The sequence below is a fragment of the Mirounga leonina genome, unplaced genomic scaffold (assembly GCF_011800145.1).
Source record: "Mirounga leonina isolate KUSES-001 unplaced genomic scaffold, KU_Mleo_1.0 Mir_151, whole genome shotgun sequence".
NCBI classification, from domain to species: domain Eukaryota; kingdom Metazoa; phylum Chordata; class Mammalia; order Carnivora; family Phocidae; genus Mirounga; species Mirounga leonina.
Window position 1 is genome coordinate 51,932,262 of NW_023270377.1, and position 8,541 is coordinate 51,940,802.

The 8,541-nt window shown below is 37.2% G+C and overlaps 1 pseudogene; it reads left to right on the forward strand.

Annotated features, from left to right (window-relative positions):
* Window positions 1-1,685: 1,685 nt before the first annotated feature.
* LOC118012674 lies at window positions 1,686-3,228 on the forward strand (annotated as a pseudogene).
* Window positions 3,229-8,541: the final 5,313 nt, after the last annotated feature.

Genomic DNA, 8,541 nt, shown 5'->3' on the forward strand with positions numbered 1-8,541 from the left:
CTAAAGTGGATGGGGTTTCTTTTTGAGGTGATGAAAATGCTCTAAAAGCTACTGTTGTGACTGTAGCATTTATCTGTGAATGTACTAAAATCTACTGAGCTGCAAAATATAATGGGTGAATTGTATGTAAATGATATCTCAATAAAGATCCTTTTAAAAAAGAATTGTTCTGGTTTGCAAAACAAAAATTACTGACTCCAAACACAAAACAATTTCCACAAAATAAATGTTATATTTATTTCATATATGGTTAGATTTAATACTAATAACAATTTAAGGACCCAGAACAATTTGTCTCATTTCTCATTTCAAAATAATTCTCTAGTAAGCACAATGATTCTTTAGAAATCAGAACTAAACATAATTTCAAAAACAAAACTATAAAAAACATTTACATCCTGTTCACTGTGCAGATATTACATTTAATGAGACATGTGGGTACACTTAAGAATGTTTCATATGATGTAGAGCACGATTTCCAAAAGTTAAGTGTTGCACACTAACAAACTCTTAAACTATCCCTGCTTTTACCATGTCTTTCACCACAGGCACATGCCCAGACACTGTGCTTGTCAGTTAAAAAAAAAAAAAAAAATTACGAATTTCAATGTCATTCCTCTTGACTCAACACATTTTGGTTTCCAGGGACTCTTAACTCCAGCTTTCTCCTCTGGGTTTTGTTCAAATTTTTATTTGTCATCTTTCAGCACACCAAGGCTTATGCTTTCAGGTAAAATATAAGGAAAATGTGAACAGATAAACCACTATAATGTGGATTGAACAGAAAAGGACTACAACATGGATTAGCTCATTTTCATGCAAATGTCTTTATGAAGAGAAAATGTCTTTATGTCAAGAAAGAAGGGTTAAAAGGGCCAATCTATGAATGCCTGAAGTGAAATTGGTATAGTACATAAAATTATTCCTCTTGAGATAAAATTGTAGCTAGTAAGTATTTTAAATTTGGCCAGTCATCAAGATAGAAAGCTTAGAGACACTTCAGAGACAGATTATTCCAGGTTTGGATCCCCTTTCATTTACTGGCTGGATGATCTTGAGCCAGTTGCCCAAATTCAATTCTCTTATTCACATAAAAGAGGATAATAAATTATGCATACATCATAACATTATAAGGAAAAAAGGACTATGCCTAGCAAAAGTAGGCATTCAAAAAACTTTTCTACCTTAATATTCTGGAATCTCAGTTAAAATAGAAATTCCATAATGTACCATTGGCCATTCAAGAAATGTTACTAATAATCTCCAATAACTAAAAAGATTTATTCTCTGTTCTAAATACCAGAGATAGATCAGACACTACTGGTAGACTACAAATAAACCCTCTCCCTACTGCCTCATACTCTCTAACCTTTTATAATATCTAATGAAATAGTTCCAATATAACTTCTTATGAAAATTGGGAAGTACAGACTCCAGAAGAGGGCAATCACTGGAGTACATGTGATAATAGACAATAGGCCCTCAAGTTTACTGACAGTAGAATAACTGGTCATTTCTTCCTCTCTGGTATAGCACTGCATCTACAGACTGCCTTATGTCACAGGGATGTTGTAAAGAACTAAAGACCTAAAAGAATCATTATAAAATGATTATAGGCACCAAATGCCTAATGAATTAATGAATGAATAAATAAAGCATAAAAGAACTAAAGGAAGAAAGTAAAGATGAAGTTATCTTCAGCTGCAGAAAAAAGGAAAAGCAACTTGAATAAGGTCAAGAAAACATGTTAAGTAGAATAGTTGAGAGAAGCCTTCTAAAGGTTTCTGAGTATCAGATGTGATTTTGTTTCTTTCAACTTGAATTTTTTTATTCCTCACTTTCCTTCACAAATCAACTCTTGTGAAATTGTACTGTACCTATAATGGAAGGGCATACACATAGTGATAGAAATTTTCTAATGGGGTAAGATGCGGAAGATAGATTCTGACCTTTTCATTTGCCTTCTCCAGACCTTTTCAAAGTTAAGCTTAAAAGAACTGGAGTCAGGAAGAGCTGGGGATTGATTTAGTTAAGTCAATTTCTAAAGCAATTTGGAAATGAACCACATGGAAGAGAAAGGGATTTCCTTGTTTGTGTTTATATTTTCCCTTCTGCAAAATAAGACTACATACTTCCTACTATTGGAGGAAGGAAACAGATAAAGTTTTTTTTTTTTAAGATTTTATTTATTTATTTGAGACAGAAAGAATGAGAGACAGAGAGCATGAGAGGGAGGAGGGTCAGAGGGAGAAGCAGACTCCCCGCCGAGCAGGGAGCCTGATGCGGGACTCGATCCCGGGACTCCAGGATCATGACCTGAGCCGAAGGCAGTCGCTTAACCAACTGAGCCACCCAGGCGCCTGGAAACAGATAAAGTTTTGAAGGTGTCTTTATAGTCAAGATGATTTATGAAATAAACTGTGGCGTATCCTTAATCAATACATCAGAATCTACACACAGAGTTGAAAAACCACATCATATTTTTAAAGTTTTTAAATTGTGATAAAAAATACGTAATATAAAATTTACCATCTTGGAGAATATGGCCAGGCAGCTCGGACTGAGCATGGTTTTCCTTGCCAGTGGATTCTGTAGAATGCACTGCCAGCCTCTTGTCTGCTCTTCACCAAGGCTTCTTCTGATATCCCAGTGAAAGAACTGGAGAAGCATGCCTCAGGCCAAGTTTTTGAGTTGATTCTCAGCCCTCAACCAAAAGAATTCATCCCAGAATTCCCCATTTCCCTCCAAAGAAGGAGGATATTTCTCTAGAGGAAATTCAGAAGAAATTAAAAGCTGCAGAAGAAAAATACAAGTCCCATAAAGCTGAGGTCTTGAAGCAGCTTGCTGAGAAACAAGAGCATGAGAAAGAAATGCTTCAAAAAGCAACAAAAGAACCACCTCAGTAAAATGGCAGAAGAAAAACTGACCCACAAAATGGAAGCCAACAAAGAGAATCAGGAGGTACAAATGGCTGCCAAACTGGAGCGCTTGTGAGAGAAGGAAAAGCACATTGAAGTGTGGGAGAACAAAGAATCCAAAGATCCTGTTGATATAACTGATGCTGACTAATTTGTTCTGAGAACCAACTTTCTCCCCTTCCCCTTCCCAAATACCCAAAGACTGTACTGGACAGTGTCATTTTATGTTTGCCTTCCTGACAAATATTCTAAAAGCTGATGTAGGACCGTATTGATAGATCTAGACGGTATGATGTTGTTTTAGGGGCTAAAGGGGAAAATCTGAGTGTTGCACTCTTTTTCTCAAGTATTGAAGTCTTTCTAATGTAGCTATTTTTGTTGCATCTTTTCTACTTCAATACACTTGGCGTCCTGGGTTAGTGGCTAGTACCATACTGGCTGTGTGAAAACATGTTTGTGGAAAGAGTATATAGTGGCTTCTTTCAAACTGTTAGATGCTGAATATCTGTTCACTTTTATTTTTTTAAGATTTTATTCATTTATTTGACAGAGAGAGACACAGCAAAAGAGGGAACACAAGCGGGGGAGTGGGAGAGGGAGAAGCAGGCTTCCCGCTGAGCAGGGAGCCCGATGTGGGGCTTGATCCCAGGACCCTGGGATCATAACCTGAGCTGAAGGCAGACGCTTAACAACTGAGCCACCCAGGCACCCCTCTGTTCACCTTTAAACCCCAATTCTGTCCTGATCTTACCAGATGCTACTGTACTTGAATGGCTAATAAAACTGCATAGTGCTGTTGGAAAAAAACATTCACCATCTAAACCATTTTTAAATATATAGTTCAGTAGTTATAAGTATCTCCATATTATTGTGAAATAGATATCTAGAACTTTTTCAACTTCCAAATCTGAAACTCTATAGCCATTAAACAATTCTTATTTCCTCCACCCCAGCCCCTGATAACCACCACTCTACTTTCTGTTTCTATGAATTCTATTATTTTAAATACACCTCATATAAAAGGAATCATATGGTATTTGTCTTTTTGTGACTCGCTTATTTCATTTAACATAATGTCCTTAAGGTCCATCATGTTGTAGCATGTGAAAAAATGTAAAAAGGATCCCCTTCCTTTTTAAGGCTGAATAATGTTCCACTATATGTATATACCACATTTTGTTTATCCATTAATCTGTTGATAAACATTTGGGTTGCCTCTACTCTTAGGCACTGTGAATAGTGCTATTACGAACATGGATATGCAAATATCTCTAAGTCCCTACTTTCAATTCTTTTGGATATACAGTCAAAAGTAGGATTATTGAATCATATGGTAGTTCTGTTTTCAACTTCTGAGTAACTGCCATACTGTTTTCCATAGCAGTTCCATCATTTTACAATCCCACAAACAGTGTACAAGCATTCCAATTTCTCCACATACTCAACCAACATTTATTATTCCCTGTTTTTATTTTTAATAGTAGGCATGCTAATGGGTACAAGATAATATGTCATTGTCGTTTTGACTTGCATTTTTCAGATTATTACTAATGTTGAGCATCTTTTCATATGGTTGTTGGCCATCTGTATTTCTTCTTTAGAGAAATGTCTGTTCAAGGCCCTTTGCTTATTTTTAATCAGATTATTTGATTTTTTGTTGTTGAGTTGTAGCAGTTCTTTATTTAACCTGGATATATTAATCACTTATCACATATACAATTTCCAAATATTTTCTCCCATTCTGTAGCTTGCCATTTCACTCTGTTGATTCTCAGAGCCCCTTGATACCCCAAATTTTTTCAGTTTAATGTAGTCTTATTTTTCCCTTTTTGCTTGTGTTTTCTCTGTTTTGGGTGTCATATTCCAAGAAATCACTGCCAAATTCAAAATGATGAAGTTTTCCCTCTTTGTTTTCTCCTAGGAGTTTTATTGTCTTAGATCTTTATGTCTTTAATCTAGCTTAATTTTTGTAAAAGATAAGGATCCAACTTAACTCTTTTATATATGTATACTCAGTTTTACCAAAAATATTTGTGGAGGAGACTGTTTTTTCCCATTGGGTAGTCTTGGCACCCATGTCAAAGAACATTTGACTATATAGGTAAGGATTTATTTCTGGGTTCTCTATTCCATTGATGTAGTTGACTGTTAATGCCACCATGTTTTGATTACTGTGACTTTGTGATATGTTTTAAAATCAAGAAGTATTCCTCCAACTTTTGTTTTTTTATCTCAAAATCGTTTTGGCTATTCAAAGTCCATTGAGAATCCATAAAAATTTTAGGATAAATTTTTCTATTTCTTTAAAAAATGCTGTTGGAATTTTGATAGAGATTGCATTGAACATGTAGGTCACTTTTAGTACTATAGACATGTTAACAATATTAAATCTTCCAATCCATGAACATGAGATGTCTTTCCATTTATTTGTGTTCTCTTTAAATTTCTTTTAGCAGTGTTTTGTGGTTTTCACTGTACAAGTCTTTCACCTCCTTGGTTAGATTTATTCCTAAGCATTTTATTCTTTTTGATGCTATTGTAAATGTAATTGTTTTCTTATTTTCCTTTTTTGGATTGTTCATTGTTATATCTGATAGATTATTAAATAATTCACCATTAGCTGTCCTCTTCTTTGCCATGATTCCTTTCTATGGTAAGTCTAATTATTCATGAGGCAGAACGGGATGCCAGGGTCTGTGTTCCTCTGATGCACACCCTTTTCACTGTCAGCATTCTCCCTGTTTCCAACCATGGTGACTTCAGTACTTTAAGACAACAGACTCAAAACAGAGAGTCAATCAAGATGGTAACATAGGAGGCTCCTGAGCTTTGCTCCTCCCATAGATATACCAAATATATAGTTACACATGGAGCAATTCCCTGTGAAAAAGATCCAGAAACCAGTTGAGTTACTCCTATATATTGGGCAAATGAAAAAATACACTGAAATGGGTAGGAAAGGCTGAGCCACACTTTGGCCATAAAACTCATGCCTGATACAGTGCCATCCAATCAGAATGGAACTCCCAACTGCCAAATTCTTCCTGAGGAGCAAAGAGACCCCACCCACATCTAAACTCCAACTTTTAAGACTCCTACATTTGAGACAGGCTCACAAATACTTAGTTTGAAAGCCGGTGGGGTTTTCATCCATGAGATCCACAAGATTATATCAAACAGAAAGCAGTTCTTAACTGGCTATCCCATCCAAGGCACAACATAGAGGGAACAGGCAAAAATTATCCATCTCCCTGAATGGATAAAGAAGGTGTGGTGTGTGTGTGTGTATATATATATATATATACACACACATACACAATGGAATATTATGCACCCATCCAAAGGAATGAAATCTTGCCATTTGCAACGACGTGGATAGAACTGGAGGTTATTATGCTGAGAGAAATAAGTCAATCAGAAAGACATGTATCATATAACCTCACTGATATGAGGAATTCTTAATCTCAGGAAACAAACTGAGGGTTGCTGGAGTGGTGGGGTGTGGGAGGGATGGGGTGGCTGGGTGATAGACATTGGGGAGGGTATGTGCTATGGTGAGCGCTGTGAATTGTGTAAGACTGATGAATCACAGACCTGTACCTCTGAAACAAATAATACATTATATGTTTAAAAAAAGAAAATAATAGGAAGGGAAAAATGAAGGGGGAGAAATCAGAGGGGGAGATGAAACATGAGAGACTATGGACTCTGAGAAACAAACTGAGGGTTCTAGAGGGGAGGGGGGTGGGGGGATGGGTTAGCCTGGTGATGGGTATTAAAGAGGGCACGTATTGAATGGAGCATTGGCTGTTATATGCAAACAATGAGTCATGGAACACTACATCAAAAACTAATGATGTAATGTATGGTGATTAACATAACATAATAAAATTAAAAATGCAAAAAAAAAAAAATTCATCTCCCATTTTTTTCCCTGAAAGGGCTTTATCTGCACATTTCAAAAGCTGCTGCCTAAAGTTCAGGCCTATAATTTAGCAGGCATCTAGGGGCTTTGCTCCTCCTTCACAGACTAGGGAAGTTGGCATACATTTCCCCCCCATCTTCTCCCTCCACCCTACTCCAAGTCACCAGTGTTTCCCTGAGAGAAGCTTGTATACACATCCATACCTCAGTTTTTGCAGCTGCTGACCAAGGGATGGATCTCTAGATTACCTAGCTCTGATAGCCAATGGAGTTTCCATTCATGAGTTCCACAGGGATGCAGCAAATAAAGAAGCAAATCTTAACCACCTATCAACCCAGAGCTCAACACAAAGAAAGTAGGCAAAAATGCCCATCTTCCAGTCTTTCTTTGAAAGGGATTTATTTGCATACTTTAGAAGCTGCTGCCTGAGGGCCAGGTTTCTAATTTAGCATGTATCTGGTGGCTGGCAACCATCATCTCCAGACACTGGGAAAACCAACAGATACCTCCTGTCTTCTCTCTCCAGCCTGCTCCAATTCACCAGCCAGTATCTCTCTGGAAGAAGCTTGCATACACATCTGCACTCCAACATTTATAGCTGCCTCAAGGGATAGATTCGCAAATCACCTGGCTCTCATAGCCAGTGGGGCTACCTTTCGCCAAGCCCCACTGGAGTGTAGGAAATAAAGAAGAGGTCTTAACTGGCTATCTCTCCCGGGCTCAACACAGAAGCAGGCAAAAATGCTCCTCTCCAAGTTTTCCTTGAAAGGGATCTAGCTGTACACCTTACAAGCTCATGGCTGAGCTCAGGCTTTTAACTTTAATACATATCTAGGGCCTGACTGTGACAAAAGTACATACTTTCCAAGCTTCTGTGTGAGATTCCAGCTTCTAATCAATCTACATCTAGGTGCCAACTGTAATCCTCCCTTTTGGAACACTGATGGCCTTAACCACTGGGAGCCACTAAAACAAAGAAGGCATCTTGGTGAATCACAAAGATTTGAGAGAAAACCAAGAGCTTGGTTGGGCTGATTAACAAGGTTGATCTCCTACATGAGCTAATATGTCAAGAGTGCAACAGGTGGCTATTTTATATAATATACAGAAACCACCAGAGTCTAGGGAAACGGAGAACAGAGAAATATGTACCAAACAACAGTACAAGATTAAACTCCAGAAACAGACCTTAATGAAATGAAAGTAAGTGATTAACCCGATAAAGAGTTCAAAATACTGGTCATAAAGTTGCTCACTGCATCAGAACAATTCAGTGAAAATTTTGACAAATAGAAAATATAAGAGACTGTCAATCAAAAATCACAGAGCTGAAGAAAGCAATAACTGACATGAAAATTTCAAAAGAGGGACTCAAAAAGCAGAAAATAGATGAAGCAGAAAAACAGATCAACAAATTCAAAAGACAGGGTAGTCTCCAGCCAACTAGAGAAGTTAATAGAAAAGCAATGAAAAGGAGTGAAAATAGCTTAAGAAATTTATAGGACACCATCAAATGGGCCAATATTCATATAATAGGGATCCCAGAAGAAGACAGAGAAAAAGACAGAAAGCTTATTCAAGGAAATAATGGCTAAAAAAACTCCCTAATCTTAGAAAAGAAACAGACGCCCAGGTCAAAGGATCCCAGAGAGTAAAAAATAAGAGAAATCCAAAGAGACCCACTTCAAGATGCATTAT